The following is a 20,742-nucleotide window of genomic DNA, read 5'->3' on the forward strand; positions in this document are numbered from 1 at the left end:
CTTCTATTTCAGTTCTTCCCTTGTCTCCTCTTCCTTCGCCACAGCCCAAATTAGAAGAGCTAGTACTAGAGTTGTCATTCACCAGGTAGGATCACAGGCCAGTAAGTCCAAACCCAGTCACTGACTGCACCTCTCTCTCTCCCACTGGTGCAAGGGGCTGATCCTTACCACCCGCAGTGAGATGCAGAAGGGAGAAGAGACTGTGCCTTGACATAAGAATGGTGTCATAGGGGCAGACACTGTGCGCAGCGGGTTAAAGCCCTGCCTGTAGCGCCAGGATCCCATATGGGCACCGGTTCGAGTCCTGGCTGCTCCACTTCCAATCCTGCTCCCTTCTATTACACCTGGGAAAGCAGTGGAGGATGGCCCAAGTCCTTGGGTCCCTGCATTCATGTGGGAGACCCAGAAGAAGCTCCTGGCTTCAGGTCAGCTCAGCTCTGTCTGTTGTGGCCATTTGGGGAAAGAAGCAGCAGATGGAAGACCTCTCTCTGTCTCTGTCTCTCTCTCTCTCTCTCTCTGTAACTCTGTTTCAAATAAATAAAATAAATCTTTTAAAAAGTGTCATATTCCTGGCTTTGATATAAATGTCTATTTCATGGTTTTAAATTTTATTTTTCTTCATTTATTTATTTGGAAGGCAAATGCAGAGAGAGAGAGAGCGAGAGAGAGAGAGCACTTCCATTTTTAGTTCATTTCCCAAATGCCCACAACAGCTGACTCTGAGTCAGGCTGAAGCCAGGGACCCGGAACACACTCCAGGTCTCCTACATAGTTGTCAGGGACCCAAGGACTTGGGCTGTCACCTGCTGCCTCCCAGGGTGTGCATTAGCAGGAAGCTGGGTCAGAAGCAGAGGAACTGAGACCCAAAAGCACTCTGATACGGGATGCAGGCACCCTGAGCAGTGTCTTAGCTCTGCCTGACTCACGCCCCTGTTTCATGGTTTTATGCTGATGTGGATGAAGGGGTATTACTTTTTTTTTTTACTCCAGGCTCTTATCATGCACAAAGATAGGCATGCAAAGTGATGAAATTCATGTGAAAGGTTTGAGAAAGTGAACATGCACACAGACATGGGAGCATGGATTGCCCCACACAGAGAAATATCAGTCCTGAGTAGGCAGTGGGCCAGAAGACTTATCTGAAAAGAGAAGGGGTGGAGGAGGGGAAACAGAGAACATCTGGGAGCCCCTCCAGTGGAAGAGAGAGCCCCCCTCCCATTGTTGGCCTCCTTGGGGGAGGGGGAAGGTAAGAGTACCTCTCCAGGTGTGAAGCCACCTGGGAATTATATGGCACCTCTGCAAGTTCCACGTGGAGCTCAATGGCTCAATATTCATGTTTTTCTTTTTCTTTTTTTAAGATTTATTTATTTATTTGAAAGAGTTACACAGAGAGAGAAGGAGAGGCAGAGAGAGAGAGTTCTTTCATCCATTGGTTCACTCCCCAGTTGGCCACAACAGCTGGAGCTGTGCCAATCTGAAGCCAGGAGCCAGGAGCTTCTTCTTGGTCTCCCAAGGGGAGACCGAGGACTTGGGCCATCTTCTACTGCTTTCCCAGGCTATAGCAGAGAGCTGGATCAGAAGTGGAGCAGCTGGGTCTTGAACCGTCATCCACATGGGATGCCGGCACTGCAGGAGGTGGCTTTACCTGGTATGCCACAGACCTGGCCCTGAATAGTTGCTTTTCTATGGCTGTAAAACCCTAAATTGTGGCTGTGTTCTACAAGGACAGCGATGACAACAATGACCTCAAAAGAACAAAGAGCAGAAGGCTGTTTGAACTGCTGGTTGCTCCCAAGGTGCACCTATTGACCCATGGCCCTTGCCCACCCTTAGCTGCACCTGTTGTTCTAATCATTCTGTTTTCATATCTCCAGGTTCACTTGGTTTACTCACTTTCAGACATGTTGCCTTTGGCATTGTCTAGTTTCTGTTGTTTTCTCTTAGTTTTAATAACTTGTTTATTTTATTTTCCCTTCTACGGATCTTTGGTTTTTAAAATTAAAATCATGCCTGGCTTTTACCATGTCTTATGTTTTTGTATCTCTTCCGTCATCTCAGCTTTCATTATATATCACTTTCATCTTGCTATTTGGGCTTTTGAATCTGTTATGAAGATCCTCCGGGAACCCTGGAGTTGGTAGGAAGGTTATTTTAAGCCAGAGACATTTGAGATTCAACAGATGCAGACAGAAACCTTGGGATTTCTTTTATCTGTCTACAGGCTGCAACTTCTGGGGAGCAGAGCTGCAATACATTCCCTCCTGTTGGAGTGTCAAGGCCAGGAACACAAAATGCTACTTACACCTGCATGAACAAACATCTTCATAAACGTTCTTATCTCCAAACAAACCCTATTTATTCTTCCCCTGGAAGCCATTCTTCTGCCTCCTTTTGACCATCTTTGAAATATAAGTTCCTAACTTTAACCACTGGATGAAGTAGCTGATTTTTTTGACAGCTGGTTTGAATCATGGCTATGCACTCTTTAAAGTCTGGATTTCACCCCAAATGAAATGTATAGAGAATAAATAAGCCCTTTCATTTTTTTACTGATGATTGTCCTGAAATCTAGAATCAAAATCTGGTCTGTGGTATTCCTATCTAAAGATATAGAGGGAAAAACCAACTCAAACCAACACTCCATTTTCCCATTATCCTTCTGCAAGAAAGATCATATCTTCTCTTAAAAAAAAAATCGAGAGAGAGAGAGAGAGAGAGAGAGAGAGAGAGAGAGAGAAATTCCTAGAGAGAGAGGAAGAGCTCCCATCTGCTGATTCATTCCACAAATGCTCCAAGACCTGGGGCTGGGGTAGGACCAGAGATGGGAGCTGAAACGCCACTTGGGTCTCCCATGTGGGTGGCCAAGACCTGAATACTTAAGCCATCACCTGCTGTCTCCTTGATTGAATATTAGCAGGAAGCTGGGATCACAGTGGAGCCTCATCTCAAACCCAGGCACTCTGATGAGGGTTGTGGCTGTCTTTATCAGTGCCTTAACCAGTAGGTTAAATGCCCAACCCAGTCCTTTGTGATTTTATGGTGCCTTCTTGGACAGGCATGATTGAAGCACAGGCAAAGATGTGGACTGAAGATCTCTTTCTGATGTCTCTCCCCCTCTCTGTCTGTAACTTTGCCTCTCAAATAAATAAACCTTATTAAAAAAAAATGAGAGACTAATCACAGAGCTTATGGGGCATATATTTGATAGATAATTCACATAGCGAGTGCATGCCAATGAGTAATAGCTCAATTAGGACACTAGGAGCCCTTTGTGGAAGATAAAGTCGCATGAATTGTTCTCGGGAGATGTGTCATCCAACACAGAGGAGATTCACAGTGGTCCCTTGACACTTTTGGATGGGGGTGTTGCTAGCAAGGTTTAGATGAACTCTGAGCCCAGTGGTGCTTGGAAAAGCAGGTGACAGGGTGTGGGCTGACACCACCTGAGCCCTCCGTGTGCCAAACTCTTGCATTTACATGCATTTTGAACTCCAGGAGGTGTGGTCAGCAGCTCACATGTAGGACCTGAGAAGCGGTAATGTATCCTTCCCACTGGGAGAGACTGTTCCTGCCACGTTCTCACACGTGGTGTCCCAGAAGCTGTGAAGTCACATTGTCCAGGGGAGGGTGAGTCCTCCCAACTCTTGCCACAGCAAAAGGTATGTCACTCACACAGCAAACTTATTGCGAGCTGATTCATTTAGGGACAGTTCTTTAAATACATTCCTCATGTAGATCACATATATTCAGTTTTTGCACAATGTTCAATATTCTCACCTAGGTGTTCTCAGATACTGCCTTTTCAGATTGTGTAGCTCGGGGCGGCCGTTGTTGAAAATTAAATACCATAACCTACCTGTGGGTGCTCAGGATGCGGGAAACCATGGCATTTACAAAATGGCAGTCTCTCGTGCATCTGCAGGGGGCACCCCTGCACTGCACTGTGAACCTGCTTTAATTCTGTTTAAGCCAAATGGCAAGAAAACATGAAAAAACCTCGCGGCTCTCCGCAGAACTCCTGTAGCTGGCGGCAGCAGATTGACTCTGAGTACCACCCCCCACCCCAACCCCCTTGGCCACCATAGAAAGCAGCACAAAAGCAAAACGAAGTCGCTGTCACTCATTCCCCCTCTCTCCTGCACATGGCTCTGGCTGTCCAGGAGCCATTCCCTGTGCGGGGGGCAGCGGCCAGCGCCGCAGGGCCGTCTTTGTGGTCCACGTGGGCACACAGAGAACAGATCAACCAGCCGTATTGCACCCGACACCCCAAAATGAAGCTGGGCCACACGGTGCCACTATCTGCTTCTCCAAGGCGCTGGGCAGCGCTAACGCCAGGTCCCGCCCAGCCTCTCCGGGGTCTCCTGGGGCCGTGGGGGGCGACCTGGCGGGCCGCAGGGAGCGACGAGACCCCCACTGCCCCCTCCCAGCGACCCCGCCCCAAGTTGGATGTATGCGTGGTGGGAGAGTGATTTCTGCAGGGTGACTGGGGGTGGCCGGGTGGGCGCCGGCCTAGTTCTGGGAAAAGGCGGGGAGTGGGGAGAAGCCCTTGTTGGGCGCGCAGAGAGGTGAGGGCAAGAACGCGGGGAGCCGCCCCGCCCTCCGGTTCGGTTCGGGCGGTTGGCGGTGCCCGCGCGCATGCGCGGCTGCAAGACGCCCGGCACGGGGTGGGGCAGATGCGCGCTGCCGGTTCTCCCGCGGCTCCCGCTCCTGCGCGTGCCGTGGCCGTTGGCCGCTCAGAGTGCCCGCCCCGGTGCCGCGCCCGCTCCTCCTGGTCGGCCGGCCGAGGCGTGAGGTGGGTGGGGCGCCGCGCTGACGTTGCCCGGGATGCGGGCAGGTTCGGCCTCCTCCGCCGCCGCCGCCGCCTCGCCGGCCTCCGGGGTTTGTATGAACACACCGGGCGGCGGGCGGCGACAGACCCGCCGTGCGCTCAGCGAGCAGCCGCCCAGCGCCCGGCGCCCAGCCCGGTGCAGCGGCTCGGCGCGGCCCCCCAGCCAGCGCCCCCACCCGGAGCCGGTGAGCGCCCCCGGCCGCCGCCCTCACCTGACAGGTTGTGTGTGACGAGTTTTCCCTCGGCGGGGGCTGGGGGCGGCCCCAGCGCGGGGCCTGAGGCGCTGGCCCTGCCCGGTGCCCCGGGCGGCCGGCGAGACGCGGGCTCCGCGGGGCGGGCGCGGTGGGCGCCTCTGTCGCCGGCTCGGGAGCCCCGGTCGCAGGGCCCTGGGTGACAGTGCAGAGTCTGGCCGCAGCCGCCGGCCGGGGTTGCGGGTTCGCGGCTGCGGTGGAACCCGAACGCAGAGGCTCTGCTGCCGGGCCCCGGGATGGTCTGCTTGGGGTGGGTTCCTCGTCCTGGGAGGGGCTGGGAGCAGTCCCTGTGCGTCTGGACAGCTGAGCCCACTGCCCGTTAACGCGGCTGGCTCCGGGACCTGACGCGGACATTCCCTTTTGCAATAAGGCACTAATTCTGTGTGCATGCATGCTTTTGATTTTTTATTTTTCATCCCATTCCTTACCCCCCCCTTTTTTTGTTCTGCAGGAGTTCAAAATTGTAGGAGCGTTTGATTCCAGTGCAGGACAATTTGTACTTAGAGGCGACCTCACTGGTCTTTTTGATCGCTCGTTTTTACTTTTCTTATTGTAAACCATCAGTACTTTGTTAACCTCGGAATTATTCTTAGAACTTCTCTATCCTTCTATTTTTTATTTTTATTTTTTTTGGAAAACCAGAAAGTTGTTTTTGTGATTGTGTTGTGGAATGTTTTCAGCTCTGTAAGCCAAACTAGTGATTTATTTTAGGCGCTTTACATGGTACCTACTTTAAAAACATGTGCCAAATATTGAAACTACACAGAACCGTGGAAGATCCGCCCTTAAGCATTTCCTATGTAGAGTGACTGTCAGATAGTGCTGGCTTATCCACACCTTATTAGTCACCCTAAAGGCAGAGGGATGTTTTTTTCTTTTATTTATTTTAAGTTTTTATGGATGTGATTTTGGGAGACAGTTTTCGTCCAGTGGTTCACTCAAATGTTGGTTAACTGCTATGGCCAGGCAGTACTGAAACCTGGAACTGGCAGCTCCGTCCAGGTCTTGCACTTGAGTGGTAGAAATCTAGCCACTTGAGCCGTCATCACTGCCTTCCCAGGGGGTGCCAGAGTTCTTATATGACTTGTTCAGTTTCTCGTTCCACGTCTCGGGAGGCAGATTGCACGGTGAAGTTATAGGTTCATTTTTAAGGCTCTCAAAATTCTGTCAGCAATAGAGCCATCCCTGATGCACTCTGAACTGGGAAATGAAGGGGCAGACTTGAAACTACTATGGTATCTGGTGGACTTTGCAGAAACAGCCGAGTGTATTAATGCAACGAAAACTTTGGTGGTAGCACTTTGGAGAAGCTGTTCCAACTGGCTTGAGTCATTCGTTCTCTTTAGAGAAATCTAGCTGAGCTGAACTGCTATGTAAGAACAGGTTTACCTCCATTAGCAGAGGGAAGAGGAGGTCCAAGATGTGTGAGGTGTGGTACTTGTCGGTGTACTGTAGTGTGGTAGCCAAGGGTTGGGCCTTAGAGCCAGAGTGAGTTTGAATCGTGCCTTTGTTTTAGGTGATGTATTTATCCTCTTTGCGCTTCAATTTTCTAAACTCTGAAAATGGGATAATAATGGTGTGTATCCTTAAGGTGATCTAGAGTGTTAGATGAGTCTAGCCCACAGTGCCTGGTAAATCCCACGTGCTTGGTACCTGTCACGGCTGCTGCTGCTGCTTCCCCTTAGGCAACAGGTTCATTCCGTTGTCCTTCATTTGCTCCTGAGGGGCTGAGAGGTTAGTGTCACTGGCCTGCCTTGGCCACCTGTGAGGCAGTTTTAAATAGAACAGTTTAGACCCTGCAGTGGGCGCCCCTGTTGCTGAAGAAGTGCTGAAATATCCCTGTCTGTCCCTTCTGACAGAACCTTGGACTGCCTCCCTCCTGTGGGTGACGGCTGCTATTTTAATCGTCTGGTCTTGAGTTTGTTATTGGGTGTTTCTTTGCCTATCGTGTACTGCTATCAAAAATAGTGTCTATCAAACTATTAGTGGGTATATTTGTGTTTACCTGATCAGCATAGTTCATGTTTCTAGAATACATGCAAAATTGCTGTCATCTAAGGATCTTTTATGTTGAGTACAATGAGGTTAGTTCTGATTTGATTGTGTGTTCATCTTCAGCTTTTGTGTAATTTTCCTTAGAAAGTTTTTTTCCATTAATGATTCTGTGTACTTGCTTTTCTTCTTGGATTGCAGTGTCTGATACAGGTTGAGTACCCCTTATTTGTAGTGCTTGGGAGTTTGGATTTTTTAAGATTTTGGAATATTTGCATATCTGTAATAAGATATCTCAGGAATGGGACCCCGGGTCTAAACACAGAATTCATTTATGTTTTGTATTCACCTTATATACATAGCCTGAAGATAACTTCATAGCATATTTTTAGTATGGCTAAGGTTTTTTAAGGTTTTTTAGAAAGATTTACTTATTATTTGAAAGGCAGAATTACAGAGAAAGGGAGAGATGGAAAGATCTTCCGTCTACTCGTTTACTCCCCAAATGGCCACAGTGGCTGAAGCTGGGAGCCTGGAACTCCATCCTGGTCTCCCAAGTGGGTGGCAGGAGCCCATCTTCCGCTGCTTTCTCAGGTTCCTTAGCAGGAGCCAGATTGGAAACAGCAGCGGAGACTAGAACTGTTGCTGGCATCAGGGGTGGTGGCTTAACCCGCCATGCTCAGTCAGCCCCGAGTGTGGCTATGTTTTGATTGCATGAGATCATGTTTGAAATCTTCCCCCTCTGGAGTCTTATGGCCCCTCAGAGAGTTTAATATCCTGGAACATTTCCGGTTTTGGATTTTCAGTTGCAGAATGCTCAACCAGTTTTAATTCTCAGTCCTTTAAATCAGATGTTTGCAAACCTTTGGTCTTAGGACTCCTTCACCTGCCTCAAAACTTAATGAGGACCCTGAATGAGCTGCTTGTGGATTATGTGTGTATGTTGACTGTATTGTAAATCAAAATAAATATAAAAATTTTTGTTACTTCACTGGAAATGGCATTTGTAAACTCATTATATATGAGCACAAACAGCATATTCTTAATGAAAAATGACCTTTGAAAACAAAACGGTAGTGTTCTCACTCTTTTGTTGTGTGGTTTAATAGAAACAGCTGTATTGTCATATTGGCTTCTACATCAAGTCTGTTGCAGTCAGTTCTCCAGGTTGAAGTATCTACAAGCATCTGGAGAAAATCCAGCCTCACACAGTTAATGTGTGGGAAAGGCAAAGACGTAGTAATAGCCTTCTCAGATAATTGTTGATGTTCTTGTTTGATTTTACATCACAAACTCCACCAACGGTAGTTTCTAAAGGTTATGTGGTGTGGAATCTGAAGTCGTTATCAGTGGATTTTTTTTTTTCCATGGTGTGTTACATGAGAAGTCCTCACAATAGTGATTTTATTTAATTAGTTGCTTTGTAAAACATTGCAGATGTCATAATTGTTAACATAACAATTTACCAAACCCTAGTTAACTGGTGCAGTTTGCTGAGCATGTTTTATACAGAAAAGAAAATGCCCAAACCTGGTAAAGTTGTTCCATTGCAGCCTAGGAGAACAAGAGAGAGTGGTTTCTCAGACACTTGAGTCGGGCAAATGAAAACAAGCAGCATTTCCCTTCCTTACCTGGAGCACTCCATCAGTAGAAATAGTCTGATACATACAACTGGACGGTCTGTGCACTCAAGAGATTCCACAACTTGTGCTGCAATAATGGAGAGGGTTGCCTTCTTCAGCTTCAAAGTTGGGGGGGTTTGGTCGTTTAAGCATCAAACCAGAGCTTTTTCAGCCGCAGTATGTTCACTGTGAGATAAGCAGTCTCCTTCACAACGTATTGCTAATATCCTCACACTCAGTTTTAAGACAAAGCAATTTTAATACTAGGCGCACACCACATGCCCTTGTAGCCTCTTCCAAATATTGGCATAGTTCTTTATACAGCTTTCAAAGAAAGTCACACTTATTAAAATCATCATGATTTGTTTTCTCAGAATTCTGATTTTTGCCTGAAAGCTTACAGTTCATCATTGGCAACCAGTAAGCGGCAGTTGGTTCCTTAATGGGACAGTAGACTCACTTCACTTCTGAGAAAACCTCTGCCAGTATGCCCAATTTTTTTTTTTTAAGATTTTAAATTTACTTGAGAGGCAGAATTACAGACAGAGATAGTATACCCAATTTTGAGAAACTGTAGCCGTCCGTCATTCTCTCAAAGCGATGTTTGTTTCATGAACAGAGAGGCTAGTTCAAGCTCTCAGTTCCGTTAGAGAAGCACTTTGCCCTGAGATAGTGACGAATTACTGTAATTCAGTGTGTGGCACAAGTGTTTCACACATATGTCCCTTTCTGCCACCCAGAGTATTAAAAGGTGGTGTATTTGTAGGCTGAGACTTAGGAGAATTAGGAACTTGATTATTCAAGGACATTGTGTTAAGAAAACCTGCATTTTTTTTCTTAATAGGTGCTGGTTCCGGGGAATGACAAATAGAATGACGGAAATTACAGCTTGGTGTTACCACCTTTATTTTTTCCAAGGTGCTGGTAATTTTGTATAAAGTTATTTATACATATTTAGTATATTAAATTTAGTCTTACATTTAGTATAAAAATAATTTGATCTTGTGGGGACCCTAAGAGAGCGTCAGGACCCGTGGAGTTATGGGCCATGCTTTGAGAACCTGTAGATTTAAATTATAAAGAGGATTTCCACAAGACTTTGATTAGGAAGGGAAATGGCACTGAGGATATCTAGTCTTTCCTGGGTCAGACCCTGGGCTCTGGGGAAGGCCTTATTAAAAATTATACTCAGCATAATAAAGGTCATTCCCAGAAAATACAGGGATTTTGTAATGGTTGTAGTCAGGAGCCGATTGAATTGGAGGAATTACAATAATCTGAAATGACACTAAGAATAAAAACCAGATTTGGTTGTACATTTCTGTTGACGTGTGCAGATTAAGTATTAAATACCGAACGTGCAGTGTGAAAACCTCAACTAATCTCCAGCTCATAAACAAACAAACAAACAAACAAACAAAAACTGCTTTGTTTCCCCTTTTAATCTCCATTTACTTCTCATTTATTTCTCTCAATTTGTGATACATGTGAGCTATGTTAGGGAGAGGTGCCCAGCACTCTCTGGCTTTGCCTCATATCTTTTCTATTTTTTAAAAAGATTTATTTATTTATTGACGAGGCAAAGTTACAGACAGAGGGAGAGGCAGGGAGATCTTCCTCTGCTGGTTAACTCCCCAAATGGCTGCAATGGCCAGAGTTGCGTTGATCTGAAGCCAGGAGTCAGGAGCTTCTTTTGGGTCTCCCATATGGGTGCAGGGGCTCAAGAACTTGGGCCATCTTCCACCATTAGCAGGGAGCTGGTTCGGCAGTGGAACAACCAGGATTTGAAGCAGCCTCCATTGGGGAGGCAGGCATTGCCAGTGGCATCTTTACCTGCTGTGCCATGATGCTGGCCTGGTATTGCCAGCATCAGCTTAGCTGTGCCGCGACACAGGCCCTATATCCACTTTTGATGTTAGTAATTTGGATCTTCTTTTTTTCTTAATTTTGCTTAAGGTTTGCCTTTGTTTTGGGTGGTGGCTTAGCCCGCTGCACTGCCTTACCAGCCTCTCTGTGAATTTTTAGATCTAGTTAGATCTAGTTGCCAAGTCCTTTATTTCTTTACTTTTGCCTGGTTGTTCTGTTCTTATTGGGGGTGGTGGTTGTGGTGTATCAAGAATCCTAACTATTCTTGTAGAACAACTTCTGCATTTTTTAAGTTTTTAAAATTATTTAACCATTTTTATTAACATGAAACATTTATATATATTTATAGGGTACAGTGTAATATTTCAGTGCATATACACTGTGAACCAATCAAACTAGGAAGTCAGTTTCCTTATCATTGTTCTTAAATCCTACTAGCTCCTCTTTTCCAGTTTATTATAATTTATATAATATATTATTAGGAATTAAAGTTGTCCCACTGTGCTTTGGAACACTAGAACTTGGTACTTCTGTCTGACTTGCTTCAGGACCCATTATTCAGCTCCTTTTTATTCCTCTATCCTTTCCAACCTTTAGTGAACACTGTTCTAAGTTCAGATGGACTACTTAAAAAAAAAAAATTAACGTATTTATTTGAAAGGCAGAATGGTGGTGGTGGGTGAGTGGGTGAGTGGAGCTCTGTGTGCTGGTTCACTCCCCAAATGGCCACAGCAGCTAGATGTAGGCCAGGTTGAAGCCATCAGCCAGGAACTGCATCCTGGTCTCCCACCTGGGTGGCAGGGCCATCTTCCACTGCCTGATTGGAAGCAGGGTAGCCGGGATGCTGCTCTCTGATGTGGGGTGCCGCATTGCAAGTGGTGGCTTTTACCCGATTTAGCTTCCATATGTATGTGAACCTACAATATTTGTCTTTCTGCATGTGGCTTGTTTCACTTAACAGAACGATCTGCAGTTCCGTCTACATCTCTGAAAATGTCAGGATTTCCTTCCTTGTTATGGTTCAGTAGGATTCCATTGTGACGTATACCAGGTTTTGTTTATCCATCAGTGGGCATCTGGGCTGATGCCATAGCTTGGCTGTTGTGAGGAGTGCAGCTGTCTCTTTCATGTGCTGATTTTGTTTCCAGATCTCCTGTTTCCCTTTTTAATTCTGACAATTTTTGCTTCGTATATTTTGGTGTCTATTATTAGATTTGCATAGGTTGATAATTATACCTTCTTTCTACTGAACCTTTTGGTAATATCTTGTTTTATTAATATATTCTTTGTCTCTGGCATCCTTGTTTGATTTAAAGCCATTTTGTCTGATACTAGAGTAGACACTGCTGCCCAGTTTTGGTTACTGTATGCACGGGGTATCTTTTTCCATCCATTCCCTTTGAACCTTGTTGTGCCTTTGACTCCAGAGTCAGAATCTTGCAGGTGACATTTAGTGGGATTGATTTTTTTTTTAATCTCCACTCTGCCAATGTCTGTCTTTTGGTTGGCAAATTTGGTCCATGTACATTTCATTACTGATAAGGAGGACATATTTATGATGTTTTACTACTGTGATTGCTTTCTATATGCCTTATTGATTTCTTATTCCTCATGTCCTGAATATTTGGATTTCTACTGGGACTGATTTTGAGATATGGTACTTTCCCTAAAACAATTTTATTCATTTTAATGGGCACCATCATAGGTTAGAGGCAGAGAAAATTTTAAGTTAAGAATTTTGATCTGGGCTGGCACCACTGCTCACTAGGCTAATCCTCTGCTTGCGGAACTTGTATCCCTGGTCTAGTCCTGGTTCTGGTGCCGGTTCTGTCCCAGTTGCTCCTCTTCCAGTCCAGCTCTCTGATGTGGCCCGGTAAGGCAGTGGAGGATGCACCAAGTGCTTGGTTCCTGCACCTGCATGGAAGATCGGGTGGAAGCAACTGGCTCCTGGCTTAAGATCGGCGCACTACACCGGCCCTAGCAGCCATTTGGGGGATGAACCACCGGAAAAGGAAGACCTTTCTCTCTGTCTCTCTATCTCACTGTCTAACTCTGCCTGTAAAAAAAAAAAAAAAAAAAAATTGATCTGGGGCAGGCGCTGTGGTGCAGTAGGTTAATCCTCCTCCTGCGGTGCCAGCCTCCCATATGGGAGCTGTTTCTAGTCCCAGCTGTTCCACTTTCCATCCAGCTCTCTGCTGTGGCGTGTGAAAGCAGTGGAAGATGGCCCAAGTCCTTGGGCCCCTGGACCCATGTGGGAGACCCAGAGGAAGCTCTTGGCTCCTGGCTTCAGATTGTCCCAGCTCCAACTGTTGCGGCCAATTGGGGAGTGAACCAGCAAAAGGAAGATGTCTTTCTGTCTCTCCCTCTCACTGTCTGTAACTCTGCCTCTCAAATAAATTAATTAAATCTTAAAAAAAAGAATTTTAATATCATATGTCATTCATATATAGACTTAGGATTTCAGCATTGGTTAAGTCTTAAGACAGTCATTTGAAATCTGGGTTGAGAAAAAACTTTTTAATCTATTTAATTAAATTGAAGTGTAATGAGACCCTTTATCCATACATCAGGCTCCATTTATTTGTAATAAGATGTCATAGAGCAAAAAAAAAAATTTTTTTTTTAAAAGTGTCTGTACATTTTTTGTCAAGCTTATCATTGTTAAGTAGACCAATGTTTTGGAGATGTTTTTCAGCACTGGAGACTTTTTTCTAATGGTATTTGGCAGGGAAATCCTTGTGTAAATAGATGAGAATAAAATAGTGAAGTTGTTCTGGTGGAATGAGAACTGGATTGGGGCATGTAAGCAAAAACAATGAAAGGGCATGGTAGTTTCTTACACTGAGCGTATTTAAATGATTTAGATTGAACTTGCACGTGTGAGCTGTGTGTTTCTTTGCATTTTTAAGCAGTTTATTTAACTTAAAATTTTGTATATGTGAACTAGTCATGTAATTAGAATATACAACTTGAATTTTGGAGTAGGTATCAGAATTTCTTTGACTTTTCTGCCCAGTGAAAATTAGGACAACTTAAGTGTGTGAGATTCCAATACCTTGTGTGTGCACACCAGTGCCTTCTGGCTTGCTGATAGGCTTGATTTCAGTCTTAAGTCAGTGAGACCAGAACAGCTTTTAGATCCATCATGTTCTGGAACTAGCTCCAGTTGAGAGCAAAAGATCAGGATAACCTCAAAAAAATGTGCATTTATTTTAAACACTAGAGCAGACAAAATTGTTTGCTTTTTGTTAGGTGCTTTTTGTTAGGCTGTCTAGAGCAGGCTGATACTGCTTTTATGATTCTCTGCTGTTAAGGTCAAATTCCTGTATTAACAAGTTTTAAATGTATTTACTTTTATTTGCACTTGTATTTGAAAGTCAGAGAGTGTGAGAGAGAGGGAAAGAGAGAAAGAATTAGGTAGCTGGGGCTGGGCCAGGTTGAAGTAGGAGGCTGGCACTCAATACAGATCTACCCTGTGGGTGGCAAGGACTCAGGTACTGGAGCCATTCCTTGCTGCCTCCCAGGGTATGAGTCAAGGTGAAGCTGGACTTGAAAGTGGAGGAGGTCTTCCCTCCTAATTTGTATCCCTTTAATTTCTTTTTCTTGCCTAATAGCTCTGGCTAAGACTTCCAGAACTATATTGAATAGCAATGGTGAGAGTGGGCATTCCTGTCTGGTACCAGATCTCATTGGAAATGCTTCTAACTTTTCCCCATTCAATAGGATACTGGCCATGGGTTTTTCATAAATTGCTTTGATTGTATTGAGGAATGTTCCTTCTATACCCAGTTTGCTTAGGGTTTTCATCATGAAAGGGTATTGAATTTTATCAGATGCTTTCTCTGCATCCTTTGAGATAATCATATGGTTTTTCTTCTGCAGTTTGTTAATGTGGTGTATCACATTGATTGATTTGTGAACATTGAACCATCCCTGCATACCAGGGATAAATCCCACTTGGTCTGGGTGGGTGATTTTTCTGATGTGTTGTTGCATTCCATTGGCCAGATTTTTGAGGATTTTTGCATCTATGTTCATCAGGGATATTGGTCTGTAATTCTCTTTCAATGCTGCATATTTTTCCAGCTTAGGAATTAAGGTGATGCTGGTTTCATAGAAAGAATTTGGGTGGATTCCCTCTTTTTTGATAGCTCTGAATAGTTTGAGGAGAATTGGGGTTAATTCTTCTTTAAATGTCTGGTAGAATTCAGCAGTGTATCCATCTGGTCCTGGGCTTTTCTTTGTTGGGAGGGCCTTTATTACTGTTTCAATTTCTGTCTCAGTTATGGGTCTGTTTAGATTTTCTATGTCTTCCTGGTTCAATGTAGGTAGGTTGTATGTGTCCAGGAATCTATCCATTTCTGATAGATTTCCCTGTTTGTTGGCATACAAATCCTTGTAGTAATTTCTGATGATTCTATTTATTTCTGTGGTGTCTGTTGTTATGTTTCCTTTTTCATCTCTGATTTTATTGATTTGGGTCTTTTCTCTTCTTTTTTTAGTTAGTTGGGCCAATGGGGTGTCAATTTTGTTAATTTTTTCAAAAAACCAGCTCCTCGTTTGGCTGATTTTTGTAATTTTTTTTTTGATTCAATCCTTTTGATTTCTTCTCTGATTTTAATTATTTCTCTTCTCCTACTAGATTTGGGTCTGGTTTGCTGCAGTTTTTCTAGATCCTTGAGATGCATTTCCTGAGTTCATGGAGTCTCAGTTTTCTGGATTCTGGACAGAATACCCATTCTTCTGTGCCCCTTACTTTTTTTTTTTTTTTTTTGCGCCACTGTAGACTTAAACAGAACTTTATTTCTTTACTGTCTGCTATTTTTTTTTTTTACTCTTTCTGAAGCAAGAGGAGAATGTGGTTAACCTGTATTGTTGAGGAGGGCACTGTGGCTTAACAGGCTAATCCTCCACCTTGCAGCGCCAGCACACTGGGTTCTAGTCCCAGTTGGGACGCCGGATTCTATCCCGGTTGCCCCTCTTCCAGGCCAGCTCTCTGCTATGGCCCGGGAAGGCAGTGGAGGATGGCCCAAGTGCTTGGGCCCTGCACCCGCATGGGAGACCAGGAGCAACCTGGCTCCTGGCTTCAGATCAGTGAGATGCACCGGCCGCAGCAGCCATTGGAGGGTGAACCAATGGCAAAAAGGAAGACCTTTCTCTCTGTCTCTCTTTCTCTCACTGTCCACTCTGCCTTTCAAAAAAATAAATAAATAAATAAAATAAAAAAATAAAAATAACCTGTTGTTACCTGAAAATTTGAGTAACTTCTTAACTGTTGAAATAGAGTTGGCTATGGCAAGTACCCAACATTAGTCTTTATAGTTCTAATAAAATTTGCAACGACCTTTTCATGACATGTGCTGTTAATGTAGTTTTAGAGAGAGTCTTAGCACTCAACAAGTAGAAATGACATAATTTCTTTTTATGACAGCAACAGTGAAAGCACATATGATTTTCCCCCCCTGCCTTTAGGTATATAGTGACTCTTAATACTTTGGAAGCTAGAAAAGTTACTCTGAATTTGTAGTCACTTTAAAAAGATGAGTCTACTAAAAGAAAGAATAAGTAGCAGTGTAAAATTCCTCATGGACTTTAAAATGTCCTAATTTTTGTGCATGGTCCTAAATACCTATTTCATTTGCTTTGGAGTTGTATTTTGTTGAAATGTTCTTATTGATATAAAAATTACAGATTCAGAAAAAATTCTGAATCTAAGTTAACCCATTTCAAGACTGCTGTTTTGCGTTTGTTTTGGTTTAAATGTAGCATTACTAAAACAGGGTCATTGTTTCACTTTTCAGTGATACCACAAAACTCTTCATTTCTAAGCATTGCTATATAAAAGTAGAAGACATTCAGGGTATTTTTTGGTGAATAGAGAATAAATCTGAACAATAATAAAAATTGTGTGTCTTGCTATTGAAGGTTGTTTAAAGTGTACAGACTTTATTTTCTTAATATGGAGGGAAAATGTGTATTATGTACATTCAGCAAGATAATGATATAGATATTCTTTACTCTGTAGAATCAACCTGTTACTAATTGAAAGTGTTCTCATACAGAAATAATCATACTTATTTACCAGTCTTTGGCCATTATATGAATGGCAAACAATAAGTACATTAATCACAGGATGCAGTGGGTAGTTCAAGTATTTTAAGGTGGAATATTAGAACAGTAAGAATGTCTCAAAAGAATTCCTAACAGCAGATCACAAACTGCATTTTTGTAGCACCAGGATTTTGCTAACGTCCTCCTGGCTGATTTTAGGTATTTTAATAGTCAGATGTTCCACATTGAGGGGACCCTCCAGAAGCACTTAAAAAACCCTTTTGGTTTCCAGTGCTGTCTTGTGTTGCCCACCATGAACATTTTTCATTGCCTGGCTTTTCTGACATCTTCAAAATAGAAAACACAGTTGTGTAAGTGTTTAATGTCATTAATGTTTTTCTTTCAGATTACCTGCAATGATGAAATGAAGTAACTCAAGATGAGCAAGTTAAAAGTGGTATCAGAGAAAAGGTAATTCTAAATATTTTTATATATAGAAATTGCAGACATAATTGTTAGAAACTCATTACTTCAAAATGCTATTCATGTTTAATAGTACGTTTATATTATTTTGTTAGTGTTTATTAATATTAAAACAGTAGTCAGTATACTATGGCTCATGGCCATGTAAGGCCTCTCTTTGTGTTGTGTGCCCTGTGACCTAAGAATGGGTTTTATATTTTTAATTGCTTTTAAAAAGTCAAAATAATACTTGTGACACCTGAGAACTGAAGGAAATTTGGGTTTGAGTTATGTGAAGAGAATTTTATTTGAACACAGGCCTGCTCCTTCCATGCTGCATTTGCATTGTGGTTGCCAAGTGGAGGAATTTGACAGACTGTGGCTCACAATGCCTAAAATATTTGTTATCTGGACCTTCACAAGAAAAGTTTGACTTCGGAATCAGAGCTCATCTCTGTGAAAGTTCTAAAGTGCCAAGGAATTGTCTGAAGTTTGGTTAAAAGTCAGGCAGACTGGTTCCATGTTCAGGTTTTCTTAGCTGTACAGCCTTGAACAGTCTGCTTAACTCTGTCTGTTACACCTCAGTTTTGTCATCTATAAAATTAGTTTAATGATAATACTGTTATAATAAGGATGTGAAGATTAAATAGTGCCTGGCTGACTCAGTAAATGATGGCTTGTTAATATTGATAGTAACCATAGTAACCAACTTTTTTTTTTTTAAGATTTTTTAATTTACTTGAGAGAGTTACAGAAGAGAGAGGGAGGTCTTCCATCCACTGGTTCACTCCCCAGATGGCCGCAATGCCCAGAGCTTGGCCATTCTGAAGCCAGGAGCCAGGAGCTTCTTCTGGGTCTCCCATGTGGGTGCAGTGGCCCAAGGGCTTGGGCCATCTTGCACTGCTTTTCCAGGCCATGGCAGAGAGCTGGATTGGAAGTGGAGCAGCTAGGTTTTGTGCTGGTGCCCCAGGTAGTGGCTTTACCCAATACCTTGCACTGCTGGCCCCAACATTTCTGTATTATGGTAAAATAACTCATTTACCAAAACAAACATATTTAGTAAGAAGAGTGACATAGTTTGACAACATTTTTGTAGATCTCTGTCATGTTTGGCTTAATGGAAGAAAGCAGAAGTCTCTTATCTACTTCTGAGTTCAAACTATTGTGACAGAAACACATACAGAGACGAATGCATACAGACATATACGCACACACACATATATAAGTTTTTGTGTTGTGTTATGGTTGACGGATGGGTCTTAGGAGTTCCAGAATGTGTGGAAAGAGAGAAAGCATTAGAGGGCCTTTTTAGTGAAGTAATAAGAGGAAACTTCCCTCATTTGGAGAAAGAAAGGGACATCCAAGTACAGGAAGCACATAACACTCCTAATACACATCACCAGAAAAGATCTTCATCCGACACATTGTAATCAACTCTCCACAGTAAAACATAAAGGGAAGATTCTAAAATGTGCACAAGGGAAATGCCAGATTACTTTCAGAGGATCTCCAATTAGACTCACAGCTGACTTCTCATCAGAAACCCTGCAAGGCTAGGAGAGAATGGTGAGATACATTCCAAGTCTTAAGAGAAAAAAACTGTCAACTCAGAATACTACACCCTGCAAAGCTCTCATTTATGAATGATGGTGAAATAAAGACTTCCCTAACAAACAGAAATTGAGAGACTATGTCACCAGCCATCCAGCCCCACAGAAGATGCCTAATGATGTGCTACACACAGAAACACAGAAACATGGTCATCACTATGAAAGAAGGTAAAGGAAGAAAATCTCCCAGGAAAAGTCAAAGGAATTCCAAAGTAAAAACTAGGAATATTTTGGGGAAAATGGCAGAGCAAAGTTGTTGCTTATCAATAGTCGCCTTGAATGTAAATGGCCTCAACTCTCCAGTTAAAAGATACAAACAGACAGAATGGATTAAAAACCCATGCATTTGTTGCCTACAAGAAACACATCTCACCAACAAAGATGCATGCAGCCTGAAAGTGAAAGGATGGAAAAAGGTATTCCATGCTAACAAAAACCAAAAACCTGATGTAGCCATCCTAGTATAGGACAGAATAGACTTTAACACAAAACCTGTTAAAAGACTCAAAGAAGGGCACTATGTAATGATTAAGGGATCAATTCAACAGGAAGATGTAACTATTATAAATGTATATGCACCTAATTACAAGGCACCTGGCTATTGAAAAGAAATGTTATTGGATCTAAAGGGAGACAGAGACTCCAATACAGTAGTAATGAGGGACTTCAATATCCCACTTTGACCAATGGACAGATCAACCAGACAGAAAATCAGCAAGGAAATAGTAGAGTTAATTGACACTATAGACCAAATCGACTTAACAGATATCTACAGAACCTTCCACCCTACAGCCTCCAAATACACAGTGATCTTGTAGTACTGACTTTACAGTTGGTATAGAATGTATCCTGATGTTAGATAACATTTGCTTTTGTTTTCTTTTTTTTTTCCTCTTTTTTTTTTTAGCCTTACCAATAATTCTCGGATTGTGGGACTCCTGGCTCAGCTGGAGAAGATAAACACTGAATCAGCAGAATCAGATACTGCCAGATATGTCACATCAAAGATTCCTCATCTTGCTGAAAGTCAAGGTAAACTTGAGTCTCTGCTTTGCTTTTTGGAGTTGTTTCAAAGTAGATGCTAGGAATGTTCAAACTTGATAAATCTGTAACTTTCTATAAAAATTGAACTTTATTAAATTGGTTCAACAAGTAGAAAACTGAAGAACTTTGGAAGAGACTGATCCTCAACACATTATTTTTTTTTTCAAGATTTATTTATTTGAAAGTCAGAGTTACACAGAAAGAGGAGAGGCAGAGAGAGAGAGGGTCTTCTATCCACAGGTTCACTCCCCAATTGGCCTCAATGGTTGGAGCTGAGCCTATCCAAAGCCAGGAATTCTTCCAGGTCTCCCACATGGGTGCAGGGGCCCAAAGGCTTGGGCCATTTTCTACTGCTTTCCCAGGCCATAGCAGAGAGCTTTATTAGGAGTGGAGCAGCCAGGACTCAAACTGGCACCCATGTGGGATGCTGGCACTACAGGCGGTGGCTTTACCTGCTGCACCACAGTGCCGGCCCCAATACATTATTTTTGATTATTACAATTTTACTGATGTATTTTCTTACTGCCCCATTTTTGGAAAGTTCTGAATTCCAGTTTTACTTGTGGTTGTAAAGTGTGTTGCCGTCCAGATGGAGAGAGCAGATAGATGTACTGAACAGGCTACAGGGACGCAGCAGGTAGGCAGGACAGCGAGAGGCTGACTGCTTGCAGAGTGGATCTGAATGTCCGGCTTGCAAAGGGTCAGCTTTCTTATGGTCTAGCAGATTTTCCCAGTTGTTGGCAGAGCTGGGAATTTGCAATACCCTTAGCTAGAGACTTTCCTAGCCCATCAAGTAACCCCAGGGTGACTCTCCATAGAATGTTGACAGAAAGGTGTCTAGTAGCATGGAATGTTGGATATTAGCATGCCCCCACCTTGAAATTCACCTTTGTCCTCAGTGACTGGGTTCCTTAGGGAAGTTACTGAATCTCTAGGATTTAGCTACACCATCTCTGGAAGAGAGGTAACAGATATCATGGGACTGTGATGAAATTCACATGAACAGCATGAAAAAT

General features: G+C 43.3%; 1 long non-coding RNA gene across 9 annotated transcripts in view; it reads left to right on the plus strand.

Annotated features, from left to right (window-relative positions):
- The first annotated feature begins 4,702 nt into the window (after positions 1-4,702).
- Positions 4,703-20,742, plus strand: part of LOC133754291 (uncharacterized) — a 37,581-nt gene continuing 21,541 nt past the window's right edge. For 5 of the 9 annotated variants that reach the window (XR_009865185.1, XR_009865184.1, XR_009865188.1 and 2 more), the window contains exons 1-4: positions 4,964-5,013; positions 9,538-9,611; positions 17,017-17,081; positions 19,590-19,714. This is a non-coding gene — a long non-coding RNA (uncharacterized LOC133754291). Of the gene's footprint in view, positions 4,793-4,963; positions 5,048-9,537; positions 9,612-17,016; positions 17,082-19,589; positions 19,715-20,742 lie in introns of those variants that run through there. The other 4 variants (XR_009865183.1, XR_009865189.1, XR_009865187.1 and 1 more) reach the window with 4 other exon arrangements.

This window comes from Lepus europaeus, assembly GCF_033115175.1.
Source record: "Lepus europaeus isolate LE1 chromosome 12 unlocalized genomic scaffold, mLepTim1.pri SUPER_12_unloc_2, whole genome shotgun sequence".
NCBI classification, from domain to species: Eukaryota; Metazoa; Chordata; class Mammalia; order Lagomorpha; family Leporidae; genus Lepus; species Lepus europaeus.